At 41.6% G+C, this 18,945-nt stretch overlaps 1 protein-coding gene across 2 annotated transcripts in view; it reads right to left on the bottom strand.

The window, feature by feature from the left end:
• The window catches only part of MEI4 (meiotic double-stranded break formation protein 4), a 215,181-nt gene that overhangs the window by 175,911 nt on the left and 20,325 nt on the right, over window positions 1-18,945 (bottom strand). The gene's annotated exons all lie outside the window — the stretch shown is intronic.

The following is an 18,945-nucleotide window of genomic DNA, read 5'->3' as shown; positions in this document are numbered from 1 at the left end:
TATGTGTACTTACTTATAATTATTAAGTATATCTGTCTATATCTATGTATATATATGTGTGTGTGTGTGTGTATGTTATAGATCCTTGAAACTATATATATAACCATCAGAATTTTCCGACATCAGCTAAGACATACTGCAGTTCAGGCTTAACTTAGTAACTTTAGGTCATTCTGTGACAGAGATGCCATCGTAAACACAAAAACGCTGTTGTTTGTAAAATGATTATCAGTAAGACGTACACACAAAATTTTCACTGAATGTTCTACAGCACATGCATACATCTATGCAACTACATCTGAGAAATACTGATGTCAGCAATGGAAGCAGGAATAGAACAATAAACAGTATAACATAGGAAAGTGAAATGGTCGCATTTTCATTTCACTGATCACTCTATGGGCTTTGTGAAGGGCACACTGGAGAAGGACCCAATGAGACACTGAAAGATCAGTTCAGAGTCACTCCTATCAGTCCTGATATCAAGCGATGAGAGAAATGAAACAAGCAGTTACAGTGGAAGACTGGAAAGGAAACACAAAGGGAAGCCAGCTGACTGACTGACAGGCATTAGAGTAGAGTAGGAATAAATGCATCCCATGATTCTGAATTAGGTGACTGGGTGGACGACGGTGCTACCAACTGATCAGTAAAAATACAAACAGAAAAATGGCTTAGGAGAAACAAAGAGAAGCTAGTCTTGGCCATGTAAACTTGGAAGCAACCAGAGGAAATATAGGTGAAGATATTCACCTGGAAACTGGCCACATGAGCCAAAGGATGGGGAAAAGGTCTAGACTGAAGCTACATTTTAGGAGCCATCAGTGTGCAGGTGGGATGTGGAAGGATGAAAATGGTAATGATCACTCGGGGACGGGATGCGCAGTGGCCAGAGCAGAGGCTCCAAGAGGAACCCTGAGAAGCATCAATCTGAGGGCTGAGTAGAGAAAAGACAATCACCAGGGAGACAGAGAAGAAACAATTAAAGAGGTACAAGCAGAATAAAAACAACAGTGTCATGAAAGGCTAGGGAATAGTTTCAAGGAGAATTACATGCAGGAGGGAAGTCCAATAAAATGCAGAGCTAAAAAAACACGTCGGAATTACCAGCTAGAAAATCACCAGCGATCAAGTCCAAAGCAGCTTCGGTCAGTCGGGGCGGTGGGCAGAAGCCACAGTGAGCGGACTGAAGCGTGACGGGGAAAGTCACAAAGACAGTGAAGAGTGGCGAAGGCTTCTGAGGACCTGGGTCGGGACAGCTTAACACAGAGAGTAACTGCAGCAAACATGGCCAGACACACTGTGAGAAACATGAGCAACTACAGATTATGAAGAAAAAAGCTGGAGAAGCAAAAGCTGGAGGCAGGAGAGAAAATAGGTGGGGCGGGACTCGGGAGCAGGCGGAAGGAGACTGAGTCAAGGAGCAGTGGATGGCTTGCACTTACTGATGAGGAAGGAGTTTCCCCACACACACACCCCCCCAGGCTGAAGGAAATAGGATGAGAATGTACAGGGATGTAAAAATACCCCTGGCACATAGGAAGTGAAAGGAGATCTCATCCAAGTCTTTTAAATTTTCTTTTATTTTGGAGATGGGGGACACTGGTTGAACAGGACATAAGAACAATGGCAAAAGCAGCATAAACTGGAAATCTACCTCTCCCTGCCCCAGCATAAACTGGAAATCTACCTAATTTACTGCTCTTTTTTCCTTCAGTAAAATGAGAAGCTGATGAGGCAGAAGCAGAGGATTAAGCTTTAATTTAGCACGCATTCATTTAACAAGTGTCTACTATGACCACTACAAATGTGCAAGTGTGTGCTTGGGATTGATCACTACAGTATCTGTACTCCAAGTTAGGGAGGTGATGCAGCCAATCCCCAAATGTGGTGGTGCCCAGAGCAGTGAACTGTCAGCGACATGTTTAACGACACGTGGCTGTTTCTATATTAAAACAGGCAGACAACATGTTCATTTGAAGCCAACAGACATTTCCTGTTTCGTAGGAGCAAAGGAAAAACATTAGAAATCACTTCTCAAGACATCCATCTCACACTTCACACAAGTAAAACAGGGGGTACTATGGTAATTATTCAGGTAGATTACATATTTCTTTCACAAAATTCAAAAAGGTTCTCCACTAAGAAAGTGAACATAAGCTTAAATATTTTATTAACCTACTCAATTTTCCAGCAAAGTAAGCTGAACTTCACAGGTGATGATTTCAGGGAAGACTCATAAAATGAATTCTCCCAACAACTAAGTTGGGAAGCAAAAGCTGCTTTCTTGTTTCTGCTTCTCACGCACTCCTCACTGGCGTGCCTTTGGGCAAGTAATGATCATGCCACCTCATCTCCAGGTGCTCACAGGTGCAAATTTGAAGGGAGTAGTTCTAGACGCATGGGCTCTGGTGATAGGAATACACAAAACCGAGTACCATTCTTCCTCTCTGGTTTGTTTCTGTGTCCTCAGAGAAGAGTGATAAGGCCCTATGCTGAGGATGACAATTACTAAAGTCATGCTACCAAATCGAAGAAAAGAATCTATATCCACATTTCACTTTACAAAGTAGCTCCAGGGAATAATTCAATTGTTCAGAGGAACCCTGGAAAGTGTGCTGTTATCCCTAATTTACCAATAAGGACATAAAACACAGGCTCAACTTGATGAAGAGGCCTGAGAAAAGCCACACAGTGAGCAAGGAAAACCAAGCCTTCTGTTTCAAGGCCTTCCAACCACGGCAAAGAGGCCTGTATGTTTCCATACCAGCTTCTGTACATGTCCACTATGGCATTCATCAATTTCTTTTTTTTTTTAATAAATTTATTTACTTATTTTTGGCTGCATTGGGTCTTCCTTCATTGCTGCACACGGGCTTTCTCTAGTTGTGGTGAGCAGGGACTACTCTTCGTTGCGGTGCGCGGGCTTCTCATTGCGGTGGCTTCTCTTGTTGTGGAGCACGGGCTCTGGGCACGCGGGCTTCAGTAGTTGTGGCGCGCGGGCTCAGTAGTTGTGGCTCACAGGCTCTAGAGCGCAGGCTCAGTAGTTGTGGCGCATAGGCTTAGTTGCTCCATGGCATGTGGGATCTTCCTGGACCACGGCTCGAACCCATGTCTCCTGCACTGGCAGGCGGATTCTTAACCACTGTGCCACCAGGGAAGCCCCCATCAATTTCTATATGTTATCCACTTCTTGCTGGGCTCCTGAATGGCAGAAGTCCTGTCTCTTGTCATCTTTGTGGTCCCCTCACTGAGTAATGTTATCATCTGTAAAAGACACCTTATCAGGGGAAATGCTTAGGGCGACAACCTGCTGCTGGCTGAGACAGACCTCCTCTCATCCCTCAATATTCACGGTGCACCGCGATTTTACACCAAACTGCGATAATTACATACACAGATAAGAGAAATCAAACAGAACAGATAGACAGAAAGAATATGGTTATTCCAATAATAACTGATAATGTCTCAGAGTACTTGCTAACAAAAAGCCAATAATTTACTTTTTATAGGATCTACTACTTCTGGTAACCAATAACCAATTAACTTCCTCTTCTATTTGTCCTCAGTGATGAAACTGTGTAGAAATGCAAACAGCATTAGCACTGGAAACCAACACTTTCAGGGTGAAAACCCCTCACTGCCTACTAAATAAAGTAAATAATAGTGGGCAAATGTTCCTATTGTATATATTCTTATAAAATGGAAAAGACAAACAGGGGGAAAAAGCTTTCCTAGAGAGGATTAAACATTTTCAGTGATACTGAATATATTAACAGGTTATAATCTTGCAATAGTCATAAATGAAATATTTATTCATAAAACAAGATTTTTAAATATCCACCCTTATTTGGGTAACACAGAGCATGGAAACAGAAAAGGATCCCTGTCTCTTTAAATGAATCTTACATAACCACAATCAGATTTCACTCATTTGCTTGGATGACTTTTCTCAACATAAATCGCAAAGCATGGCTAACAAAGGAGAGGAGAGAAAATGAAGCCATGCTCCTGCAACTTTTTGTAATACCTGTTGTTCCAGGAGGGATTAAGGTAAAGCAGAAGTCAAATGATGCTTCTTTCTTAACTTGTCATTGGGCTGAAGGGACTGAGGACTGTAATTTCCCTCCAAGTTACTGGATATGATCTAATTAACACGTGTGATATTAGATTTAAAAGAGATAATAAACTACACACACACACAAACTGATCAAGCACAGTCCAGTACATATGAAATGCAAATATTATCTATTATTGTTAAATGATTATAGATGTCAAGAATCTAAATTATGCTGAAGTGTGAAACCATATACAAAAGTCCATGAAATAAGATAGCAATTAAAACTACAGATTCTGCCTCAAATATTCTATAGTCTCTCCCATACACTGGATCCCACAGACCTTCTATTCCACTTTACTGGACCCTTAACTCTCCCATTTTCTTGCAGTTGTTAACTTCCACTTTAACCCACTTACCATTTCAGAGTGGATCGCAAGCATACTTAACAAAACAGAGCCAGTGCCCTCTTGCCACACATGCTGCCCTAGAAATGCTCACCCTTAAGCAATAATTATATATTCTGCTGCCCCCACAAAACATTCACACCCACATCAACTTTCATGCCTTTTCTCATCCATTTCCATAGTTCCTACTTCATTTATAAAAGAACCAGCTGTTTAAAATGCATCTTTATACCTTGCAAACCCCATGAACTCTATGTTTATAAAACTGAACAAGTCATCTTCACACTCTGCACACACACACAACACAACTTATGTTTCTCCTATGTGCTATCTATGTCAGCTGACAGCAGGACTATGCCTCCAGTAACCAGGCCTGGGGAGAGGGACCAGCCTCACCCCGCTCTTTTTCCTATCCTACACACACACTGCAATGCCACATTATGTTGGTTCTACCTTCTGCACGTGTGTAAGTCAGGACCCTCCAGAGAAACAGAACCAATAGGGTAGAAAGAGAGACAAAGAAGTAAATTTATTATGAGGAATTGGCTCATATGATTATGGAAACTGAGAAATTCCTAGATCTGCATTCAGCAAGCTGGAGCCCCAGGAGAGCTGAGGTGTGAGTTCCCGTCTGAAATTCAGCAGGTTCCAGACCCAAGAAGAGCCAAGGTTTCAGTTCACATTGAGTCCAAAGGCAGGAAAATACAGACATCCCAGCTCAGAAGCAGTCAGGCAGGAGGACTTCTCTCTCAATTTTCTTCAATTTACCGAGGCTTGATATGTGACCCAAGATGTGCTCTATGCTGGAGAATGTTCCATGTGCACTTGAGAGGAAAGTGTAACCTGCTGTTTCTGGATGGAATGTCCTATAAATATCAATTAAATCTATCTGGTCTATCGTGCCATGTAAAGCTTGTGTTCCCTTATTAATTTTCTGTCTGGATGATCTGTCCATTGCTGTAAGTGTGGTGTTAAAGTCCCCTACTATTATTGTATTACTGGCCATTTCCTCTTTTATAGCTGTTAGCAGTTGCCTTATGTATGGAAGTGCTCCTATACTGGGTGCATATATATTTATAATTGTTATATCTTCTTTTTGGATTGATCCCTTGATCATTATGTAGTGTCTTTCCTTGTCTCTTATAACATCCTTTATTTTAAAGTCTACTTTATCTGATACGAGTATTGCTACTCCAGCTTTCTTTTGATTTGAATTTGCATGGAATATCTTTTTCCATCCCCTCACATTCAGTCTGTATGTATCCCTACGTCTGAAGTGGGTCTCTTGTAGACAGCACACATACAGGTCTTGTTTTTGTATCCATTTAGTGAGCCTATGTCTTTTGGTTGGAGCACATAATCCACTCACATTTAAGCTAATTATCGATATGTATGCTCCTATTACCATTTTCTTAAATGTTTGGGGTTTGTTTCAGGTCCTTTTCTTCCCTTTTGTTTCCCACTTAGAGAAGTTCCCTTAGCATTTGTTGTAGAGATAGTTTGGTGGTGCTGAATTCTCTTAGCTTTTGCTTGTCTGTAAAGCTTTTGATTTCTGTCGAATCTGAATGAGATCCTTTCTGGGTAGAGTAATCTTGGTTGTAGGTTATTCCCTTTCATCACTTTAAATATATCGTGCCACTCCTGGCTTGTAGAGTTTCTGCTGAGAAATCAGCTGTTATCGTTATGGGAGTTCCACTGTATATCATTTGTCATTTTTCCTTTGTTGCTTTTAATAATTTTTCTTTAATTTTTGTCAATTTGATTACTATGTGTCTTGGCGTGTTTGTCCTTGGGTTTATCCTGCCTGGGGCTCTGTGCGCTTCCTGGCCTTGGGTGGCTATTTCCTTTCCCACGTTAGGAAGTTTTCGACTATAAGCTCTTCAAATATTTTCTCAGTTCCTTTCTCTCTTTCTTCTCCTTCTGGGACCCCTAAAATGCAAATGTTGGTAAATTTAATGTTGTCCCAGAGGTCTCTTAAGCTGTCTTCATTTCATTCTTTTTTCTTTATTCTACTTTGCAGCAGTGATTTCCACCATTCTGTCTTCCAAGTCACTTATTTGTTCCTCTGTCTCAGTTATTCTGCTATTGATTCCTTCTAGTGTATTTTTCATTTCAGTTATTGTATTGTTCATCTGTTTGTTCTTTAATTCCTCTAGGTCTTTGTTAAACATTTCTTGCATCTTCTAGATCTTTGCCTCCATTCTTTTTCTGAGGTCCTGGATCATCTGCACTTTCATTACCCTGAATTCTTTTTCTGGAAGGTTGCCTACCTCCACTTCATTTAGTCGTTTTTCTGGGGTTTTATCTTGTTCCTTCATCTGGTACTAAGTCCTCTGCCTTTTCATCTGGTCTTTCTGTGAATGTGATTTTCATTCAACAGGCTGCAGGACTGTAGCTCTTCTTGCTTCTGCTATCTGCCTTCTGGTGGATGAGGCTATCTAAGAGGCTTGTGCAAGTTTCCTGATGGGAGGGACTGGTGGTGGGTAGAGCTGGGTTTTGCTCTGGTGGGCAGATCTCAGTAAAACTTCAATCCGCTTGTCTGCTGATGGGTGGGGCTGAGTTCCCTCCCTGTTGGTTGTCTGGCCTGAGGCAACCCTGCACTGGAGCCTACAGGCTCTTTGGTGGGGCTAGTGGCGGACTCCAGGAGGGCTCACCCCAAGGAGTACTTCCCAGAACTTCTGCTGCCAGTGTTCTTGTCCCCATGGTGAGCCACAGCAGCCCCCCACCTCTGCAGGAGACCCTCCAACACTAGCAGGTAGGTCTGGTTCAGTCTCCTATGGGGTTACTGCTCCTTCCTCTGGGTCCCGATGTACACACTACTTTGTGTGTGCCCTCCAAGAGTGGAGTCCCTGTTTCCCCCAGTCCTGTCGACGTCCTGCAATCAAATCCCCCTAGCCTTCAAAGTCTGATTCTCTGGGATTTCCTCCTCCCATTGCTGGGCCCCCAGGTTGGGAAGCCTGACATGGGGCTCAGAACCTTCACTCCAGTGGGTGGACTTCTGTGGTATAAGTGTTCTCCAGTCTGTGCGTTGCCCACCCAGCGGTTATCAGATTTGATTTTATTGTGATTGCACCCCTCCCACCGCCTCACTGCACCTTCTCCTTTGTCTTTGGATGTGGGGTATCTTTTCTGGTGTTCCAGTGTCTTCCTGTTGATGATTGTTCAGCAGTTAGTTGTGATGTCAGTGGTCTTGCAAGAGGGAGTGAGCGCACATCCTTCTACTCTGCCATTTTGAACCGATCTCTAAATTTAATAATAATCACTCACTTGTACATTGAACAACTTAAAAGTAATGTTTACACTACCTGGTGGCCAATTTGGAAAAGCTATTTTAAAATGAATTCATCTTCTAATAGACAATTTTCAGTTTAAAGGAACTGTTTGATTTCTGCCTCTGGAAGGGTATATTTTAGCATATGACAAAGCATGTTTAAGAAATTCTGACCAAGAAAAGGCTGCAGTTTTGTTTAATCCCTCTCTCGAAGCCTGCATTACAATTCTAAATTTGAATACACCAAGACAGGCAGTAACATCAAATGCATGAAATTATAAACTAATGAAATAACTGTCTTAGCAGGACTCTCTTCGCTGCACGAGAGTCACAAAACAAAACAGTGTATTTGTGTGCCTGGCTGGTTCAGGACCATATGACAGTATGATTCCTCCTGCCTTCGATGCTCAAACTCTGGACTTTCCTAGTTATCCCGATACTCTTTCTCCCAAGTCATCCTCTAGTTCCCAAAGTAAACCATCCTCATGGCTGTGCCTTTGAGGCACATGGCTGTGCCTTCCCCCCCTGTTCTAACTTCCTAGACATCCCCACCTTTCCTACAGCCTCAAAGAATTCCTTTGGGCAGATGATTCCCAAATCTCTATCTCCAATCCTACTCCCCTCCCAAGCTCAAGCCCCTAGGTATCTTGATGTGACCTGACCTCTCAACATTAAACCACAAATGTCCAAAACAAATCATCACCTTCACCTACACTTGGTCCAGCTTCCAAACAATGGTGCTACGACTTTCCAGTCTCCAATGTTTGAACCCCAAGAGTCACCTCTGACTTCTTCCTTGACCCCCCCCCCCCTTTACACTCCACTGACAAATAACATGACCCTGCCTCACGCTTCTGTTCCTCAGAATCACTAAATTCGTTCCCCTTTTAGGGCCTTTATGCTAAACATTCGCTCTGCCTCGGTTGCTCTCCCCACAACCCATTCCTAATTTTCTCAAGGCTGGTTCCTCCTTATCATTCAAGTGTCTGTTTAAAGTCACTTCTTCAGAGAGGCCTTCCCTGACCACTCAGTCTAAAGATGTCACCAGATCAGCCTCTGTCTCATCTCCCTGTTTTCATTCTCTGAATCTCCTTGTCACTGCCTGATCATTTCCTGCTGGTAAAATCTGTCTCACCCACAAGAATGTGGGCTCTATGAGAGGCTTGGACTGCCTGGTTTACTGCCATGGCCCAGAGCCTGGAATACTGAGTAAGAGTTCAATAAATATTACTCAGTAAATAAAAATCTTTTTATATCACCTCTTTATTTCTATGCCAAAATAATTACATGTCAGACGTGGGCTATGACAATGATGTTCCCATCTCCAATCTCTTCCCTCCCCAAACAATTCTAAACACGCAGCCCAATTACACTGAATAATATTATCCCTCAGGTCACCTAGAGGAATCACTTTCGGAAAGAATACTGCTTGGCACGTGCAGAGCACACACCCAATAAATGTTGGTTTCTCTTCTATTCTCCTGCTGGAAAATCTCCAAGGGCCCCTTACTGCCTGTAGAATAAAGTACGTTTCCCACTGGCTGTCACACCTCTTCTTAATAGGCTCCAACCTGGTTTTTCATCTTATTTTCCAGAATACCTCTTCATGCCCCACATGCCCTAGTCAAATTAAACCATTTGCCAGGAGTAGATTCTTGTGTTCCTAATTTACACTGTTCCTTCTTGCCTGAAATACTCTAGTACCCATAGCTTTCTAAATCCTACCCATCCTTCAAGGTCAGCAACTTCCTCCAAAAAGACATTTAAGAGACCTAGTTCTCTAAGGCAAAAGAATCACTTTCTCTCTCCTCTGAACATCAGTATCAATCTCTGGACCACAGAGTCTCCCTGGGTACAATACGTGATACGATTTTGTTCCCAATAGATTCAGCAGGGCTCAGACCTTATCCCTCTCTGTCATCCTCACTTCGTTTGTAACTGACAGCCAGTGAATAAAAAGGGGCTGATTAAATGTACAAGAGAATTTCTCTAAAGAAAAGAATTACTGGGATAAAATTAGGAGCTGATAAGAAGAAGTGCCTTCTCTTTGGATGCAATCATTTAGGGGTCAGAGACGTGCAGTACAGGGAAAATGCAGAGTCCTAATTCCTAACAAATGGGAAGTGTGAGGCTGAGGGATGGTGGATACTTCTACTGATGCCAGTATCACAGCCCCACAGAATAACATGAAAACTATGAAAAGACAACTCACTATCAAGTGAACTGATGACTCTACTGGCATAACTTCCACTCATCAGTGTGTGGGTGTTATGAACACCACGGGGAACTGGCAAAAATAATAACATGACTGAAGTCAGCAATATACCACATTCACCGGCCTCCTAATACTGTGGATGTCAAACCACATCGCTCTCTACCATCTCACCCGTTACCTTCCTGCTGAGATCCCACACACCTTCACTCTCTCCTTGACCAAGCCTCTTCCAAGAGAATCTGCCTGAATTTGTCTTCCACCAAACCGCTGAAAGCACTGCTTTGACTTCAGCTCTTGGCCTCAGGGCTCCCCCTGCTCACAGAGTACCCTGCTGAGATGGCACCTTGAAGCTGGCCTGGTCCCCTAGCCTTCCTGCTAGACAACTGAAACTGACATTCATTTCCACCAGATGTGTCCTCTTCACTCTCTTTATCAGAAAACAAAAGCACTGAGATCTTTTACCCAGTTCAATGTTTCCACAACCATAAAGGGAACACACTAAACGTAGGCCTTCCTAGGTACGGTAGTCAGAGTTTCCATGGGAGGACTCTAGGAGCCTGGGTTTTACATGAACATCTCAGAGGAGTCCCATAATTGAGAAAACTTCAAAAGCACTGCTGTGCTCTGCTCCCAAATCATGCACTCAGCCCGCTTCGTTCGTTTTTTGCTAGGCTCAAAGCCTCCTGCCTGTGTCTCAGAAGCTACGCTGAACGATCCTACAGCAGTGGTTTTCAACCTTGCTGCACATTACAGTGACGTGCATACTAGACCACACCCCATGCCAAGGACATCAGAATCTCCAGGGCTGGGGACCAGATATTAATATTTTTTAAAATTCCCCAAGTGATTCCAGTGTCAGGAACATGACCTTAGATCAATGCATGTTTGTTCTGCTTTCTTAGGAGAGCAGGGGAGTGGGCTGTGCCCCCTTCGTGCCATCTCCACCCCTGCCTTCCAACCTCCTAGAAAAGCCTTTCTCCTTCCTCTCTACACGTTCATGTTTAATTCATGTTGAACCTTTCAGAGTTCAGCTGGGATGCCACTCCCTTTTCAGGGTTCACCTTTACCACGGAATTTTCTCTTTTGTAATTGGAGAGCCTCATATAGCCTAGCTGTCTGCTTCCTGCCTTATCCTAAGACAGTGGCACCTGCCTTATGGACTGCAGCCTTGGATTCTACCCAGCAGCCCTGCCTCTCCTCCCATTTATGTTCGCCACACAGCAGCCAGGGCAAGAAGCTTCAAACTCCTGCTCAATACCGACCAAAGGATTCCACTCTTCTTAAAGTCCCACCCACTGGAACAAGTCCGACATAACCCGTGCTCCTGCCGTGCCTCAGGCCTCCTCCCCCGCCTCTATTCCTCACTCTGCTCCCCAGCCATGCCATCCACTTTCTGCTAACTGAGTACACATGCTACTTCCTGCCTCGGGGCCACTTGGATGACCCTGCTCCTTCAGGAATCAGCTCCATCTCCTCTCCTTCTCACGAGGTCTCACTGACAACACAGTCTAAGTCAGCAGCCCTGCCCCATCCCCAGACACTACATCACTTCAACCTGGTTTAGCATCTCCACAGCTTTTGACACTCTCGGAAATTTTCTTGCTTACAGGTTTACTTGCTATTGTCTGTCCCCCCCCACTCCATAGGAATATAAATTCTATTTCTTCTGTTGTTTTCATCACCACTCCAGAAATTAAGTTTCTGTGGAATAAAGAAATTACTGAATTAATCAACGAAGGGATAAACATGAATAAATATAACTTAAAACAAATTTATATACATCACATGTAGTATCTTTACAAGTGACTATCTCAAGAGCTCTTGCCTCTCTAATCATACCATAAACTCATAATGGCACCAAGTAAACCTCTTCTCCTTTTCCAGCCTTGAAAGTCAAGCACTGTACTGAGCAAATATCATCTTTAGTATGTACAAGTTGATATTTCTTGCTATTTTAGAAGATCCTCTGTACTGTATTCAAAAAGATATGTGTTTTTCAGTATATTACACTTTCTTCCCAAGTGCTCATGGAACATTCTCCAGGTTAGGTCATATCTTGGGTCACAAATCAAGCCTCAGTAAATTTAAGAAAATGAAATTGTATCAAGTATCTTTTCCAACCACAACGCTCTGAGACTAGGTATCAATTACAGGAAAAAATCTGTAAAAAATACAAAAACATGGAGGCTAAAACACACACTACTAAATAACCAAGAGATCACTGAAGAAATCAAAGGAAAACTAAAAAAATACCTAGAAACAAATAACGAAAACATGAAAACCCAAAACCTATGGGATGCAGCAAAAGCAGTTCTAAGAGGGAAGTTTATAGCAATACAATCCTACCTCAAGAAACAAGAAACATCTCAAATACACAACCTAACATTACACCTAAAGCACTTAGAGAAAAAAGAACAAAACCCCCCCAAAGTAGCAGAAGGAAAAAAAACCATAAAGATCACAGCAGAAATAAATAAAAAAGAAATGAAGGGAACGATAGCAAAGATCAGTAAAACTAAAACCTGGTTCTTTGAGAAGATAAACAAAATTGATAAACCATTAGCCAGACTCATCAACAAAAAGAGGGAAAAGACTCAAATCAACAGAATTAAAAATGAAAACGGAGTAGTAGCAACTGACCCTGCAGAAACACAAAGGATCATGAGCGATTACTACAAACAACTATATGACAATAAAATGGACAACCTGGAAGAAATGGACAAATTCTTAGAAAAGCAGAACCTTCTGAGACTGAACCAGGAAGAAAAAGAAAATATAAACAGACCAATCACAAGCACTGAAATTGAAACTGCGATTAAAAATCTTCCTTCCCAGGACCACATGGCTTCACAGGCAAATTCTATCAAACATTTAGAGAAGAGCTAACACCTATCCTTCTCAAAGTCTGCCAAAATATAGCAGAGGGAGGAACACTCCCACACTCATTCTATGAGGCCACCATCACCCTGATACCAAAACCAGAAAAAGATGCCACAAAAAAAGAAAACTACAGGTCAATATCACTGATGAACATAGATGCAAAAATCTGCAACAAAATACCAGCAAAGAGAATCCAACAGCACATTAAAAGGATCATACACCATGATCAAGTGGGGTTTATCCCAGGAATGCAAGGATTCTTCAATATACACAAATCAATCAATGTGATAAACCATATTAACAAATTGAAGGAGAAAAATCATATGATCATCTCAATAGATGCAGAAAAAGCTTTCAACAAAATTCAACACTCATTTATGATAAAAACCCTCCAGAAAGTAGGCATAGAGGTAACTTATCTCAACATAATAAATGCCATATATGACAAACTCACAGCCAACATTGCTCTCAATGGTGAAAAACCAAAATCATTTCTGCTAAGATCAGGAACAAGACAAGGCTGTGCACTCTCATCACTATTACTCAACATAGTTTTGGAAGTTTTAGCCACAGCAATCAAAGAAAAAGAAATTAAGGGATTCTGAATAGGTAAAGAAGAAATAAAGCTGTCCCTGTTTGCAGATGACATGATACTATACATAGAGAATCCTAAAGATGCTACCAGAAAACTACTAGAGCTAACTGATGAATTTGGAAAGTAGCAGGATACAAAATTAATACACAGAAATCGCTTGCATTTCTATACACTAATGATGAAAACTCTGAAAGAGAAAATAAGGAACAAATACCATTTACCACTGCAACAAAAAAGAATAAAATACCTAGGAATAAACCTACCTAAGGAGACAAAAGACCTGTATGCAGAAAACTATAAGACTGATGAAAGAAATTAAAGACGATACCAGCAGATGGAGAGATATGTTCTTGCATTGGAAGAATCAACATTGTGAAAATGACTATACTACCCAAAGCAATCTACAGATTCAATGCAATCCCTATCAAACCACCAATGGCATTTTTCACAGAACTAGAACACAAGATTTCACAATTTGTATGGAAACACAAAAGACCCCGAACAGCCAAAGCAATCTAGAGAAAGAAAAACGGAGCTGGAGGAATCAGGCTCCCTGACTTCAGACTATACTACAAAGCTACAGTAATCAAGACAGTATGGTTCTGGAACAGAAACAGAAATATAGATCAATGGAACATGATAGAAAGCTCAAAGATAAATCCACGCACATATGGTCACCTTATCTTTGTTAAAGGAGGCAAGAATACACAATGGAGAAAAGACAGCCTCTTCAATAAGTGGTGCTGGGAAAACTGGACAGCTACATGTAAAAGAATGAAATTAGAACACTCCCTAACACCATACACAAAAATAAACTCAAAGTGGATTAAAGACCTCGGTGTAAGAACAGACACCATAAAACTCTTAGAGGAAAACATAGGCAGAACACTCTATGACATAAATCACAGCAAGATTCTTTTTGACCCACCTCCTAGAGAAATGGAAATAAAAACAAAAATAAACAAATGGGACCTAATGAAACTTAAAAGTTTTGCACGGCAAAGGGAACTACAAACAAGATGAAAAGACAACCCTCAGCAAATATTTGCAAATGAATCAAGGGATAAAGGATTAATCTCCAAAATATATAAACAGCTTATGCAGCTCAATATTAAAAAAACAAACAACCCAATCCAAAAATGGGCAGAAGACCTAAATAGACATCTCTCCAAAGAAGACATACAGATGGCCAAGAAGCACGTGAAAAGTTGCTCAACATCACTAATTACTAGAGAAATGCAAAGCGAAACTACAATGAGGTATCACCTCACGCCAGTTAGAATGGGCATCATCAGAAAATCTACAAACAACAAATGCTGGAGAGGATGTGGAGAAAAGGGTACCCTCTTGCACACTTGGTGGGAATGTAAATTGATACAGCCACTATGGAGAACAGTATGGAGGTTCCTCAAAAAACTAAAAATAGAACTACCATACGACCCAGCAATCCTACTACTGGGCATATACCCTGAGAAAACCATAATTCAAAAAGAGTCATGTACCACAATGTTCATTGCAGCTCTATTTACAATAGCCAGGACAATGTTCATTGCAGCTCTATTTACAATAGCCAGGACATGGAAGCAACCTAAGTGTCCATCAACAGATGAATGTTTAAAGAAGATGTGGCACATATATACAATGGAATATTACTCAGCCATAAAAAGGAACGAAAGTGAGTTATTTGTAGTGAGGTGGGTGGACCTAGAGACTGTCATACAGAGTGAAGTAAGTCAGAAAGAGAAAAACAAATACCGTATTCTAACATATATATGGAATCTAAAAGAAAAAAAGGTTCTGAAGCACCTAGGGGCAGGACAGTAATAAAGACGCAGACATAGAGAATAGACTTGAGGACACGAGGAGGGGGAAGGTTAAGCTGGGACGAAGTGAGAGGTGAGAGTGGCATGGATATATATACACTACCAAATGTAAAATAGATAGCTAGTGGGAAGCAGCCACATAGCACAGGGAGATCAGCTCGGTGCTTTGTGACCACCTAGAGGGGTGGGATAGGGAGGGTGGGAGGGAGACGCGAGAGGGAGGAGATATGGGGATATATGTATATGTATAGCTGATTCACTTTGTTATACAGCAGAAACTAACCATTGTAAAGCAGTTATACTCCAATAAAGATTTTTTTAATGTGTTTTTTTAACCAACTTTCAGTTACCTGTAGTCCTCCAACCCCTAAACATGTACCTGAATTTTTACATTTACTGTATCACACCTGAACAAGCACAGCAAAAAGTCTCTTATTTTAATTCATCTTCCAATGTTGTCACCTTCAATCCCACTCTCTAAATTACTTCCATCTTATTAGGTGCTGAACGACTTCTGAGTCTGCAATTGCAGGCTTTGCCTGGATGTGGCCGTTGATCTGCCTAATATAGAGCTAAGCACATTTCTGTCTAATTGACGTGCACCTGTTCAGCTCAGACAGAGGCCTCAGCCAGGAAACTGCTACAGGGATGCTCCACGTCCGAGCTGCATCTATGGAGATAAGGCCTTCCTCTGACTAGGATATCTCTGAAAGCCTGCCTCAGAGAGGCTATTGGTTCTGGTTTCAAGATTTTATTGTATTTGTTAGTTTCCATCTGACATATCAAAACCGGTCTGTGAAATCTAGACTTTATTAAGAAGCAATCAAAAACTTATTGGGCAAGAAGATAATCATTTCTTTTCTCTAAATCCTTGCTGACAATCTCAGATACTAAGGAAACTGCTTTTGATGAAATAGAAGGAAGAAAAACCCCACAAAATTCAGGTAATTTTTCTAGGATCACTTAAAATATACTTTTATTTATGCCCATAATGGGCAATACTACCTTCCAATGCCCCCTTATTTACTTCAGAATCAGTAACAGTTCAATCTTTCCCCAGGTAACTGCTAAACATGTATCTTCAAATAACTCAGGCTTCTCCAAGGAAATAATCTCATAGTCCTAGGACCCACAAAACATTCATAAAATCCCCTTTAATCTTCAGTTCTGATGACTAAAGGTAACGTTTCTCCCTAGGGCAGATGATTATAATACGAGCCATAAAACACACCAGTCCTCCTACTAGTGCCTTTCAGAGACTTGATGTATGTACTTATCGTCCCCCAGGTTCTGGGAGTCCCCATAAATTCTGTTGACCCAGGTGGGGGGACTCTGATCCAAGACCCTCACTGACCCTGCAGGGCTCAGAAATCAGCACTCACATCTGAGACATCCTCTCTCCCTTTCACATGGAGACGTCACTCCACCAGGACTCTGACAATGGATCTTGCTGGTACCAAAAAGACATTTTTATATGTTGGTTCATTAAATACATGTTTCCCTTCCCTCTCAAAATGCGAAATATTTTTGACCTCATAATCAACTAAATCAATAAACAGCATATACATGTATCACTGTTATCACTGTTAAATAAAAAGTTCTTTCTTCAAACCACCAAATTTCAAAACGTTGACTCCAACTCTGAGCACTCTCTTTTTCTTCTCTCCCTACAGCCAGTTATTTGATAAGCTGTATTATTTTTGTTTGTTTCAAAATGCATCACTTTGCCCCTTTTCATTCCCTGTTCCAGCATCCTAGGCCATGCTCTTCTCATTTCGTGCTTAGAACACTACCATCTTCTCCTATCAGGCTTTCCTGCCTTCAGTATAGTTTCTCCCCCTCTCCTGCAATCAATACCTTGCTGCTGGACTAACTCCAGTCCGAGTGCATAACTTTTAATGTCTCCTCATTATGGAAAATAAAGCCGGAACTTCATAAAAGCAATCATATATTCTGGTCCTGGACACACCACATCCACACCACGGGATGTTCTTTTCTTCCTGGGCTGTGTATTCCCATTTACTGAAGTTCTACGTGTCCTTCAAGGCTCACTCACATGCTCTCTCTTCCCTTAAGTGTTTCCTAATCACATTATACCAGTTACTTTTCTATTATTGTTCACGAAACTCATTGCCTACTGCATGTGGATGGGTTTTTCATATATATTCTACTTCTCTAGGCAAAGATGTTACTGAACAAAGGACCTCCTGGTCACTTGAATAAATGGACAGTCAACAGTTTCCACCTTGCTTGACCTCTCAACCTCATACATTTCCTCATTCTCAAATTACTCTCTTCATTTGGTTTATGTCATATTAACTTTCTCAAAACTAATTAGCCTCTTTTCTCTTTTCTATTTGCCAACTGCTGTGGTTTGAATGTTCACGTCTCCTCCAAAATTCATAGGTTGAAATCCTAAGCCCCAGTGTGCTGGTTTAGGAAGTGGGATCTTTGGGAGGTGATTAGGTCATGTGGGTGTAGCCCTCATGAGTGGGATCAGTGCCCTTACAGAGAGGCCCCAGAGAGGTCCCTCAGCCCTTCCACCACGTGAGGACACAGCGAGAAGGTGCTGCCTATAAACCAGGCAGCAAGCCCACACCAGACACCAAATCTGCTGGTGCCTTAATTTGGGACTTCTGAGCCTCCAGAAGTGTGAGAAATCAACGCCCGCTGTTTATGAGCCACCCAGTCTGTGGTATTTTTGTTATAACAGCCTGAAAATTCTAAGACACCCACTTTTACTCTCACCATTGTTCTTCTTCCCAGCTGACGCCAAGCTGTTCTCTGTTGCCCAGTTCACTGCAGTGCCTCTCAGTGGGTCTGTGCCCACCCAGCCTCAGCCCTCTGCAATCTGTCTCAGGCTGAAGCCCAGTGATGTTCTCCCACAATCATACTGTGTCACCCACCTGCTCAAAATACCTCAATAATGGTTTTCCAAGTATCCAACAGTGTCTCTCAGAATGGGATCTAAGCAGTGACCCTTTTCAAACTCTTCAGGTGATTCTAATGTGCACCCAAGTTTGGAAACCACTCCTCTAACTATATTTACCTCCACACCTCTGTGTTTTGTTTTGTTTTTATCTAGAACATTCTCCTACCCCTTATAAACCCACCTATCCTGACTACTATTCAATCTCCAGATTTTAATTTAAATGCCTTCTCTGATGCTTAGATCAGATCAGATTCCCCTGAAATGGGCTCCACAGGACCTGTTATTACACATTAACTGCCTTCTCTTTGTGACTGTAAACTCCAAACATCAGTCTTATACTATATCCTAAGCACTCAACACAGTGCCAGGCACAAGTGGGTGGTCAGAGGTCCCTGCTCAATGGATATTATAACAGCATTACAGGAAAAGGGTTAGGAAAGCTCAGAGGTGAAAAGATTATTTCATCATGGAATCACATAAATTATCCTTTTCTTTAAAAACTCACAAGACTATCTGAAAATATGAATAGCAGCCCTAGACTGACAGACAATCCAGAAATAGAAAAACACTGTAATTGGCCAATTTTGAATTTCATTTCACTGTGGAATAAAACATTTGAGGGATGACATAATAGCTCATCATATGCCTTAAGTATGTGAGCTAATTATAGGCTTGTTACAAAGACCAAGAGTCATTCACATGCCACTGTCTGGAGACACACGCATTTTCAGAGCTAACATTCTTTTTTTAAGTACAGTCTGTCTG

Source organism: Stenella coeruleoalba (assembly GCF_951394435.1).
Source record: "Stenella coeruleoalba genome assembly, chromosome: 12".
Taxonomy (NCBI): domain Eukaryota; kingdom Metazoa; phylum Chordata; class Mammalia; order Artiodactyla; family Delphinidae; genus Stenella; species Stenella coeruleoalba.
Note: the sequence above shows the minus strand (reverse complement) of the source record. Positions and strands in the feature narration are given on the sequence as shown.